Here is a 12,525-nt window from a genome sequence, read left to right on the forward strand (position 1 = left end):
CAAAATGTATTCACCAGGTGCAGTGAATGTGCCACAATGATGGAAGAGGTTGTTGATGTGAGAGGAGTGGGGTAGTGAGGGTGGGGGTATAAGGGGACCTCATATTTTTTTAAATGTAACATTTAAAAGAAAATGAAGAAGAAAAAATGAACAAAGTAAAGAGACTAGACCTTCTTGGTATGAAACACTGAACAATGTGGTAGAATCCAAATTCTAGTGGATTAAAGAATCATGGAACTGACTTTTAGAGGCAAAAAGAAATTTAATTATAGTCACTATCCTCCAGCATGGATCAGTATATAGCTTTCGCCTACCATATCTATAGTCTAAAGTCCATAGAACGGTATATATTTTTAGACTACCATGGATAAGGTAGTCTAAAGATATATACTGTATGAGAATGCTGATAAGGCTGCCTTCCTAGAATGTACTTAAATCTTATTTGAAGCATTGTGTTAATTCCTTAGCAGGACACTTTTAAGAAGATGGTAGCAAATTCAAATACATTTGGCCAATATCAAAGATGGAGATGAAACTCAAAATCATGACATTAATAATAGACTGAAGATAAGATTTGAAGAAAGAAAACCATTATAGCAATATTCAAATATTGAGGGATTTAAGCAAAATTGTTACTATGCCTGTTTTCCTTTTTATCAAGAATAAGACATGTAAAAAATAAATGAATGATCAGGAAGCAAATTTCATCTTATTGAAAATACAACCCTAATACATTGGGCAAATGTGGAATGTGCTACCCAGAGAGGTATCCATGTGCACTTTGGAGAACTACACTGCAGTTAAATAGAGAAAAATGAAGATCGGTAAAAAATAAAAAGATAATCTGTATTTTCCCTTTAAGGCTCCAGATAGTATGATCTGGTGTTAACCTGATAAAGTATACCTTAAGATTCTACAGATTCAGTTCAGCATCTTAACCCAGAGATTCAAATCCCAAGGAAAGATGACATAAAATGGGTTCGCCATAAACAATAAACTATGTCAAAGAATATGAATAATGAATTTATAAAATTTATAATAAGGAAAATTTGTCATACTGAATAAAATTTTTAGAGAAATATATGCTGAGTGAAACATTTACTCATTGACTTGATTACTGAATGTTATTAAATCAGCAGATATGAAGAGTCATTAAAATTATAATCCAATATATCCAGTGTAGACATTGCAGTTCCACATTGAACTTTTATTTATGCTAAAGAATTGATGATCTCTGAGGGCTTTGCCATCTCTAATATTTTATGATTCTGGCAACTATTGCCGCTTTATGGTATAACAGTTTAAAAGAGAGTTAATCAGGAAAAGCCTTTTTCTCAATCATAGTTTATTGAAGACTTACTTGTTCACTATTTGTTACTGCTGACCCAACAAAACACCAATTGAACATTTTGACTTCACTTTTCAAGCAAATATTTGACATCATATTGGTAAAGTTTTAATCCCTTTGAATTAGTTTTCTTATCTCTAAGATTGCTGTTACTTATATGCCTTTTGGAAAAGTTCTAAGTAATAACAAAAAAATCTTATATAGAACTCTTTTGGAACAAGGAAGCATATAGAAGATACCATTAATGACTTTTTTATTAATCCTCATACTTCTGTAAGGAGTATATCCTTGATATGCAGGTGAAAGAGGATTATAGAGCCAAGCAGTGAGTCAGAGTGTTTCAATATAGTTTATGGAACTATAGCAAGAGTTTCTTTTCTGATTAGGTTTACTATTTGCTGAGAGTTGCTCTTGTTAAAAATAATCTCAGAAAAAAAGATTTAAGAATTCTTTTCAGGACTTTTATAAACTTAGGAAACTGAACCATGGTGAATCACTGGCTATTTAAGAATCTGGTCTTAAACATTAACTGTACTATGATTGGAAAAATAATGTACAAATAATTTCAACTTACAAATGATTATTTTTATTTTTATACATATAAAAATAAATAATTGGCTAAAATATTTTAGGGGCACATGTGGGCTGTTTAGTAGAATTTTAATACAAATTTGCTGTTAGATATTTGCAAATGTTTAGTGTAGAAAAATTTCTATTCATGTGGTTATCTCCTTCCATATTTATTTGGCATCAACAATGTAGAAAACATTTCTATGATTTTGACACAAGTATAAAATATGGCATTTACCTCAGAGTGCTTAAAATTTGTGAGAGATTAATTTCATCTGTGAAATGTTTAAAACCAAGGAAATGATCATGTTCACAGTACCTGACTTTTAAGTACTTATGTGTTCAGGTTAAAAGTGATATTTAAAGCAGAACTTTTATTTCTAAAAATGTCAGTTTTCTTTGATAAGCAGTCTTACTTACTATAGAAATAATGTTAGAATGATGTATTTAGAAAATTATACATCAGAAATTATCCCATGGTTTTATTTGACAAAGTCAAGAATACTATGAGGAATTTTGTCTATTTTTAAAATTATTATTTATCTTTATTTTTTATTGGAACAATTGTAGAAAATCTTGCTGAAAATAAAGTTCCCTTATAAGCACCAGGTACAAACCTATACATACATACAGACCTACACACCCAGACATAGCCCACACTCAGTTTTCCCTGTTATTAACATTTTTGTATTAGTATGGTAGCTTTGTAACAATTTATGAAATGATATTTTTAATTATACCATCAATTATAATCCATAGTTTACATTAAGTTCATTCTGTGTTTTTCAGATCTAAGGTATTTTTTTATCCTGAAAATATATGCAACCTTAAGTTTTCTATTTTAACCACTTTCAAATATACAATACAATGTGTTAATTATATTTAAAATGTGCTATCATCACTTCCATCCATTACCAAAACTTTTCTATCACCTGAAGCAGTAGCTCAGTACCAATTAAGCATTAATTTCACATTCATTACCCATTACCCACATGTGTCCCTTGGTGATCCATATTCTGGTTTCTGCCTCTATGAATTTTCATATTGAAAGTATTTAATATGAGTAAGATCAAATATTTGTCTTTTTTGTGTCTGGCATATTTCCCTCAGCAGTATACATTCAAGTTTCATCCATGTTATCACATGTATCAGAACTTCATTCCTTTCATGGCTGAATAACCTTCCATTGATGTATATACCACACTTTGTTTAACCATTCATCAGTTGATGGGTAGGGATTGCTTCCATCTTTTGACAATTGATAAAAAAGGTCCCTACAAACATTGGTGTACAAATACCCGTCAAAGTACCTTTTTAAATGCTTTACTTTACAAACTGATGCTGAAATGCTGGGTTAAGTATAATTCTATACTTAACTTACTGAGGAAACTCCAAAATGCATTCCACAGTGACTGCAACTTTTTAAATTCTCACCAAAAATGAACGTGTCACTATTTCTCCTTATCATCTCTAGTACTTGTTATTTGCCTCTTAAAAAAAATAGTAGCCAGTCTAGTGGATAGGAAATGGTATCTCATTTGGTTTTAATTTCTATTTCCCTAATAGAGAATGATGTTGAGTATTTTTTCATAGGATTTTTGGCCATCTAAATCTTCATTAGAGATATGTCTAAGTCTTTTACCATTTTTCAAATGGGTTCTTGGTCTTTTGGTCTTGAGTTGAAGGAATTTTGTATATATTTTGTGCATTAAACACTTGTCAAATATATATTTTTCAAATATATTTTCCCATTCTGTAAGTTGTCTTTTTTTTCTTTCTTGATAATGTCCTTTGATGCACAGAAGTTTTCATTTTGATGAAGTCTCATTTATCCATTTTTTTTTTGCTCATGCTTTTCATATAATGATTATGAAACCGTTGCATAAAATAAAGTACTAAAGATGTTTTCCTATGTTTTCTTCTAGGAGTTTTATAGTTTTGGTTCTCATATTTAGATCTTTGATCCATTTTGGGTAAATGTGTGTATTTGGTAAGACAGGGGTTCATATTCATTCTTTGCCTTATGGATATCCAGGTGTTGTTGTTGTTGTTGTTGTTGCTGTTGAAAAGACTATTCTTTTTCCATTAGGCAGACTTAGCATCCTTGTGGAAAATAAATTAGCCATAGAAGGTAGGATTTATTTCTAAACTCTCAATTATATGCCATTGGTCTATCCTTGTGCAGTACAATGCAGTATTGATTACACTAGCTTTGTAATAAATTTGGAAATTAGCAAGTATGAGTCCTACAAACCCATTGCTCTTTTTCAAGATGATTTTGGCTTTTTGGGGCCCTTTCAATTTCATATGAATTTTTTTTAATTTGTTATTTTGAAATAACTTCAAACATATAGGAAAATTGCAAAAATAATACAGATAAAATAAATAGAATTTCGGTGCACCCCATGCAGATTCTTGGATTAGCCAACTATTAGCATTTTGCTACATTTAGTATGTCATTTGATGTAATTATATCTATTATCTATAATTTTTAATCTATCTATATCTATCTGATATACCTGTATTCTAGCTTCTAAACATTTGAGAGTAGGATGCATACATCTTTCTCCTCTAATACTTAACACTGTCATACATATTTTCTTAGAAAAGGAATGCTCACTCATGTAACCAAGTTAAGCTATTAAGAAATTCATCATTGTTATAATGCATAAGGTCTATTTTCCAATTTTTCAATTGTCCCAATAATGTCCATTTGGACATTTGCTAAACTCCCTGGATTATCACTTTTAGCCATATCTACATTTATGAATCAGCAATGTTAGTTATATTCACAATAATGTATTACCATCAGCTCTATCCATTTCTACACATTTACAATCCACCTTATTAAACATGTGACATATATTCAGCATCAGCTCTTTCTTCTCAATCCTCATTCTATCAACTAGTAACCTATATTTTATACTTGAACTCCATGCATTTACTCATTGTATTTAGTTCATATTATTGAGACCATACCATATTTGTCCTTTTGTTTCTGGTTTATTTCACTCAACAAAGTGTCCTTATGCTTCACCCATGTTGTCATATGCATCTGACTTCACTTCTTCTTGCAGCTGAATAGTATCGCATTGTATATGTCTTACTTTGTAATAGGTTGCCAATGCAATGTACCAGAAACGTGTTGGCCTTTATAATAGGGACTTTTTTAGGAGGTACTGGGGATTGAACCCTGATCCTTGTAATGTGAAGCAGTTGCTCAACCACGGAGCTACACCTGCTCCCTTATAATGAGGAATTATTTGGGGTAAACGTAACATCAGAGATGTTTTCTCACCAAAGGTTGGCCGCTAGCAGGTTCTAGAGTTCTCTACCACATTGTGAAGCAAGATGTTATATCTATCACTCTCTCACTACTTTCTCCTAGAGGTCAGCTGTGTGCAGTAAGGTATCTCTTCCAGGGTCTTATCTCCTTGAGCCTCTTGTGACTTCTCTGTATTTCTGTAGCTGTAGGCAAACTTTGAGTCCTCTCCCTCTTATGTCTGGGTCAAAATTGCAGAACTACCTTTTCTGTGTGTCTCTCTCTGCATTAGTTTATGTAAGACTGAGGAAGATGTCAGAGACCTAACCTGGGTCACACCTCACTAAAGTAGTCTAATCAAGTAAAGTATCTAATGAAAGTTACCTTAACTGAATTTAATACAATCAAAGTACCCTAACAGGCCCAGGAATGGATTAGTTCAATTAAGAACCTTTTCTGGAATTCAAAAAACTCAAACTGTCATATCTTTTACCCTTTGAATCCACAAAAGACAGGTTAGTTCCATATGCAAAATACATTCATCACATCACAACACTTCAACACGTTCATCATATCACAACATTTCAACACATTCATCACATCACAATACTTCAACACCTTCAGAACATTGGGGTATTACCTAACTCTCTCTAATCTTTGAAACAGAAGCCAAACCCCTCAGAGGAGTGGGGTGATTAACAAACGCTCCCTGACCACCTGGGAATGTGGTTCTCCTTCAATCTCTCCCTTCTCTGTTCGATTTAGTCCAGGCCAATAGTGATTTCATTTATAAAGAACTTGCAAAGAGCTGATTGGTTTTAAGTGAAATTCACAGGGGTCCCAACCATCAAACTACAGGATGTTCCACAAGTCTTTTCTGTATAATTGTATCTCCAGTCCTGTCTTGCAAGTATATGATTGTCGCTTTCCAAGTTCAAGTTAGGTCCTTACATAAGGCACTGTCCTCTGGGGACTTGTTTTCCAGAAGCTTGGAATTTCCCAAACGATCATTTACTGGTTTCTTTGTGCCCATATTTTCAGTTCCTAGCTTCTCTTTTACCCACTACATTTTGCCTTAAGCTACAAGGAGAAGTCAGCCTACAATTTCAACATTTAGTTTGGAAATCTCAGCTAAATATCCAAGCTCATCACTCCCAAATCCTGGCTTCCAAACATTTTTGAAGAAGTTTTCGATCACAGAGAGATTCAGCTATGGCTGGGGAGGAGCATTGATGTGGAGTGTCATTGATGAGGAATGCATGAGTTGAGGGAGTTCTCCAGGGAATGCATATAGGGTATATAGATATGTTCAGATATTCATTGGGTATTGACACAATGGGTAGAGTTTCACAAGACAACTGAGGGAGTGCTGAGTTCCCATTCCAGGGAACTCTGTCACACTCCCCAACGGAGCAGCAACAATCCCCCAAATGCAAGGGCAAAGACCAGTGAAGAAGGATTGTCCAATGATGAGCCCTCAATACTGATGACTGTGCTTATGAGTCTGTTTGCTTGAATTTCCAACTAGGCCTAGAGCTCCAGGGTGCCTAAGAGTTACCTCCTGAGATCCTCCATGTTGCTTCGATGTGGCCGCTCTCTAAGTCAAACCCAGCAGGGAAATGCATTACTTTCCCCCCAGCATGAGACATGATGCCTGGGGATGAGCCTCCCTGGTGCCAAGGGATTACTACCAAGTACCAGCTGGTGATGCAACTAGAAGAAGACCTTGAATAACAGGCAGAAATGGTAAAGACAAATGAATTTATTTGGCTAAGAGATTTCTGAATGTGTCAGGATGTCATCAGAAGTATCACATTTATGCACATCTCAGCAGGAACTCAGAGATGGCCAAAATAGATACAATCCTGTGTAGTGGTGTTCCTGAGGGCTACAGATAAACCCAGTTCCTAAAGTCATGACAGATGGCTCTGGAGTTCATTGTCTTGCCAGTTGGTATTGCTTTGGAATTTCTGGTCCTGAATATGGTGGAGTTGGACTCAGATGTGACTTCTCTACACATGCCCCTCTGTCACTTTTACTGAAACTATAGTTGGTGCTAGGGTTGGTATATGCTCAAGAGACTTGAGTCTCTAGACTTTCCATCTGCCAACTGGGCCTTGGGCCTCAGCAGAGTTGCAACTCCTACTCTCCAGTTTGTTGGACTTACCCAGGTCAGCTAAGAGGGAGATGAGGATGGTCAGCCACCACACCAGGGAATGGAGTCTATAACTCCAAGTAGGATAATCCCATCCATTAGCCATGTGGGATCTAAACCACCTCTCAATTTAGAGGTGGAGTGGACATTGCCATCCCATGGTCCTCAGAATGGAGGGAAAAAATATGGATTAGAGTGGATTTATTGGTATTCTACTATAGAAATATTGGGATTGATACAGGACATTATATATCCTACCATAAACTACTGAATAGACTGGGAGACAGTGTAACCTACAATGTAAACTATAATCCATGCTGTGTAGCTGTGCTCCAAAATGTATTCATCAAATGCAATGAATGTGCCACACTGTTGAAAGAGATTGTTGATGTGGGAGCAGTGCAGCGGGTGGGGAGTGGAAGCAAATGGGAACCTCTTATATTTTTTTAATGTAACATTTTGTGTGATCGATGTATCTTAAAAAAAAAGATAAAAAATAAAAAATAAAAGCCTACAGTTACTATTTAAAGGAAAAAAAAGTCATATTTGTGGATGAACCTTCCTCGTACCAAGAGATTACTACCAAGTACTAACTAGCAATACAACTTGAAAAGGGCCTTGATCAAATGAAGGAAAATGTAAAGGCAAATGAGTTTCTATGGCTAAGAGACTTCAAGGTGAATCAGGAGTTCATTCCAAAGGTTATACTTATGCACATCTCACAGGATCTCATTGAATGTCACAGTAAAATTGCCTCAAATAGCAGGGCTCCTAAGGGCTCTGGAAACATTCAAACACTATAAACAGGACTAACAGCTCCAAGAGTTTGGCACCCTACCAGTGGTCCCTACTTTGGAATTTATGCTCCCCCGTGTGACAGAGTTGGTCTCAGTTATAGTTCCCTACACATGGCTCTTCTGTCCTTTCTATTTGGACCTATACTTAGTACTAGTGGGATAGGTATATGTCCAAGAGACTTTGGGCTTTCCATGTGCCAGTTGGGCTCTGAATCTCAACAGAGTTGAAACACCTAATCTCCAGGTCATTGAACTCAGTCAGGACAACTAACAAAAAGATGATGATGAGTACAGAGGTCAGAAGCTATAGACTGGTGGGACTCTTCTTCCTGGGGCTGGCAGCTGCGGTGTTTCCTGAGAACTGTCAGTTGTGCGGTGGTGTTCCTGGGTCCCGTGGTCCCCATATGCGTAGTCCCCAGACCAGTATCCCCTGAGCCCTGTAGCTTGTGTTCCACAGACTTATATGCCCTGGGTCTGCAGATTCCCAGACTTCCCTTTCCCAAGTCCAGTGCTCCCAGAGGTCTGGGATTGCCTTAGTCCTCTGGTTTTGGACTGACTCTGTGGGTGGGAGGGATTCAGTGGGGGGTGCAGTAGGAGGGGCTGGCTAGTGTAAGTTTGATTTTATGGTGTTTCCCCCACTTTTTTCCTGTTCTTTTTTTCTTTTCTTGTGCTTGGAGGAGCATACCAGCTGGCTTAGGGAGAGTCTGGGAAGAGAGGAGTGGTCAATCTGCTGAGAAAGCCCGATTCACCTAAATACCCTGTGATAGGAAACTTGGCCTGGGAGAAGGTGGAGTCAGAAAATCAACAAGCCCTCTCATAGCACACCTAAAGGAGAGGGACTGTAGGAGCTGCTTGCAAGCCTCCAATAGCATACTTGGGCTTCCTGGTGAGGTGTGGGTGCTCTCTCTGGTAAATAAGAGCACATTTCCTGTGCTGAGCTGATTCAACAAGGACCTACTTGAATCTCCTACCAGACCTCTCAGGCAGCTTTCCTGCTGCTTGGGAGAGAGGGAAGTGAGGAAGGGAGAAAAGGGGTAATGTCAGATCCCTAAGTGGTTTATTTAACTACAAACAGGATTCTTTGGTTGAAACTTTCCCTAGTATTTGGTTGGTTTTTCCTTGTATTTCCTTCCTCTTTATCCCCCCAAGGTCCTTTTTTCTTTCTTTTTTCTTTCTTTTTCTTTTTCTTTTTCCTGCTTACTTCCCCACTCCCTTTTGTCCCTTTTATTTTTTCTCTTTTTTTTCTTTCTCTGCTTTCTTATTCTTCTTACATTAGATGCTGCAAGGAGAGCTTCACATTTGCTGTATTTCCTCATCCTCCATTTACTCTTTTCTGTGTATATTGATTTTGGCCACCAACACTATTCCTTTTCCTCTACATCTTTCTATCCTCCATCATTGATTGTTTCTCTTACATTACACCTCTCTTTGTTCGACCCCTATTTTTTTTTACTTTTTATTACTAATACCTTTGTTCTGTTTTCTGCCTTATAGTCACTCTTTATATTATTGTCCCCTCTTTTCTCTTTCCTTCTCTCCTGAACACACAGGCCTTTTAATTCACACTGTATTCCTCCCCATATTCAGATTTTTATGTACTCTATTTTTCTTACTGTTATAACTCTACATACCTTTCATGAGTCTAATATCCATTCTCCTATATCTCACATGTTTCCTCTGTTAATATTTACTATCAATACTAGTATTATTCATTTTATTTTCTTACTCCTTTGGCTTTCTCTGGCCCTAATATTTTCCTTCAAATGAATTTAGCCAACAACAAGGAAATAGAATAAGAGGAACAAAGTAATAGAGAGAAGACAACACACACGCATAAACAGCAACTAATTAAACTCCAAACTAGTCAAAGAAGCTAAGGAACTGATTAAAGGTGTCAAGATAAAACAATGACCAGACAACAATAAAAAACAACAAACCAAACCAATAATCAGGAAAATATGCCCCAATCCAATGAAAAATGAAAAACCAGGGAGAGGAGCAGAACATCGAACAAGTAATTAAAGCTCAGAACATATATTGGGGATGAATTTGATGAAGTGAAGGAAGAGATTAAGAATATAAAGAAAACAATTGGAGAGAAAACAGAAAAAATTGCAATCATATGCAGAAATATAATGGATATGATGGTGATGAACAGCACAATTCAAGAAATAAAAAAAAAAACTCTCAGCAAATAACAGCAGACTCAAAGAGGCAGAGGAAACATTACGTGATGTGAGAGACAGTACATCTGAAATCAAACAGATAGTAGAACTGGTCAATAAAAAGATAGAAAAAATCCAGCTGGGAATTAGGGACCTGAATGACGATGCAAAATGTGCAAACATACGTGTTATAGACATCCAAGAAAGAGAAGAGAAAGGAAAGGGGACAGAAAGTGTGTTGGAGGAAATAATGGCTGAAAACTCCCCAAACCTATTGAAGGAGATGGATGTGCATTTCTAGGAAGCACAATGTACCCCAAACAGCATAAATCCCAACAGGTCTACCCCGAGACATATACTTGTCAAGTTATCCAATGCTCAAGACAAAGACAAAATACTAAAAGCAGCAAGAGAAAAGAGAACAATCACATACACAGGAGGCTGCATAAGATTAAGTGCTGATTTCTCATCTGAAACCATGGAGACAAGAAGACAGTGGTATGACATAGTCAAGGAACTAAAAGAAAAAAATTTCCAACCAAGAATACTCTAGCCAGCAAAGTTAGCATTCAAAAATGATGGAAAGTTCAAAATATTCACAGTTAAACAGAAACTAAGAGAGTATGCCAACAATCCTACCCTTCAAGAAATACTAAAGGGAGTTCTGCAGGAAGAAAGAAAGGAAAAAAACAAACAAACAAGCAAACAAAAGAGACAGAGTTGGAGGAGAGTGTAAGAGCAACTGAAAAGACAAAAACAAAAGGAAAATCAAACAGAATATGATAAACACAAGTCCAAAGAAAATATGGCTAATATAAGTAATTCCTTGAAAGTAATAACACTGAATGTTAATGGATTAACTCACCTGTCAAGAGACTCTGACTGGAAGATTGGATAAGGAAATATGACTCATCTATAGGCTGTCTGCAAGAAACACATCTTAGACCCAGAGATACAAGGAGGCTGAAAGTGAATGGCTGGAAAACAATCTTACAAGCAAACAATCAAAAAAGGGGATTAGCAGCTATATTAATACAAAACAGACTTTAAATGCAAAACAATTGTGAGAGACAAAGATGGACACTACATATTAGTGAAAGGAATAATCTTTCAGGAAGAAAGAACAATCATAAACATTTATGCTCCTAACAAGTGTAGCTCCAAATATGTGAGGCAAACACGGGAAAAACTAAGTGAAGGAATAGATGCCTCTACAATTATAGTAGGGGACTTTAATACACCACAATCAACTTTGGACAGAACATCTCAAAAGAGATTCAATAAAGAAACAAAGACTTTGAACAATATATTAGAAGAGCTGGACTTAATAGACATATACAGAACATTACACCCAAAATACAGAAGGATATACATTCCTCTCAAGTGCACATGGATCATTCTCCAAGATAGACCACATGGTAGTCCAAAGAAAAAGTCTCAATGAATTCAGAAAGACAGAAATCATACAAAATAATTTCTCTGATGACAGTGGAATGAAGCTGGATATCTGCAAGGGCCACAGACCCAAATTTGGCACCAAGATTTGGAAGTTAAACAACACACCCTTAGAAAAACAGTGGGTCAAGGAGGAAATCTCAAAAGAAATTAATAACTACCTTGAAACTAATTAAAATGATAGCACAACATACCCAAACTTATGGGATGCAGCAAAGGCAGTACTGAGAGTGAAATTTATAGCCATAAATTCATACATCAAAAAAGAAGAAAGAGCTAAAGTTGAAGAACTAAATGCACACGTGGAGGAATTAGTTAAAAAACAACAAACTACCCCAAAAGAAGAAGAAAGAAAGAAAGATCAGAGCAGAAGTAAATGAAATGGAAATTAAGAAAGTACTTGAAAAAAATAAACAAAGCAAAGAGCTAGTTCTTTGAGAAAATCCATAAAATTGACAAACCCTTAACTAGATTAACAAAGGAAAAAAGAGAGAAGATGCAAATACACAAAATAAGAAATGAGAAAGGAGCTATCACCACTGATCCCATAGAAATAAAGACTATCATAAGAGGATACTTTGAAAAAATATGTTCCAACAAAAACAATTTAGAGGAAATGGACAAATTCCTAGAAACACATAAGCAGCCTACATCGACAAAAGAAGAAGTTGACAATCTCAACAAACCAATCACAAGTAAAGAGATAGAATCAGTCATTAAAAACCTCACAACTAAAAAGAACACTGGGTCAGATGGCTTCATAGGTGAATTCT

This window comes from Dasypus novemcinctus, chromosome 4 (genome assembly GCF_030445035.2).
Source record: "Dasypus novemcinctus isolate mDasNov1 chromosome 4, mDasNov1.1.hap2, whole genome shotgun sequence".
In the NCBI taxonomy this organism is placed as follows: domain Eukaryota; kingdom Metazoa; phylum Chordata; class Mammalia; order Cingulata; family Dasypodidae; genus Dasypus; species Dasypus novemcinctus.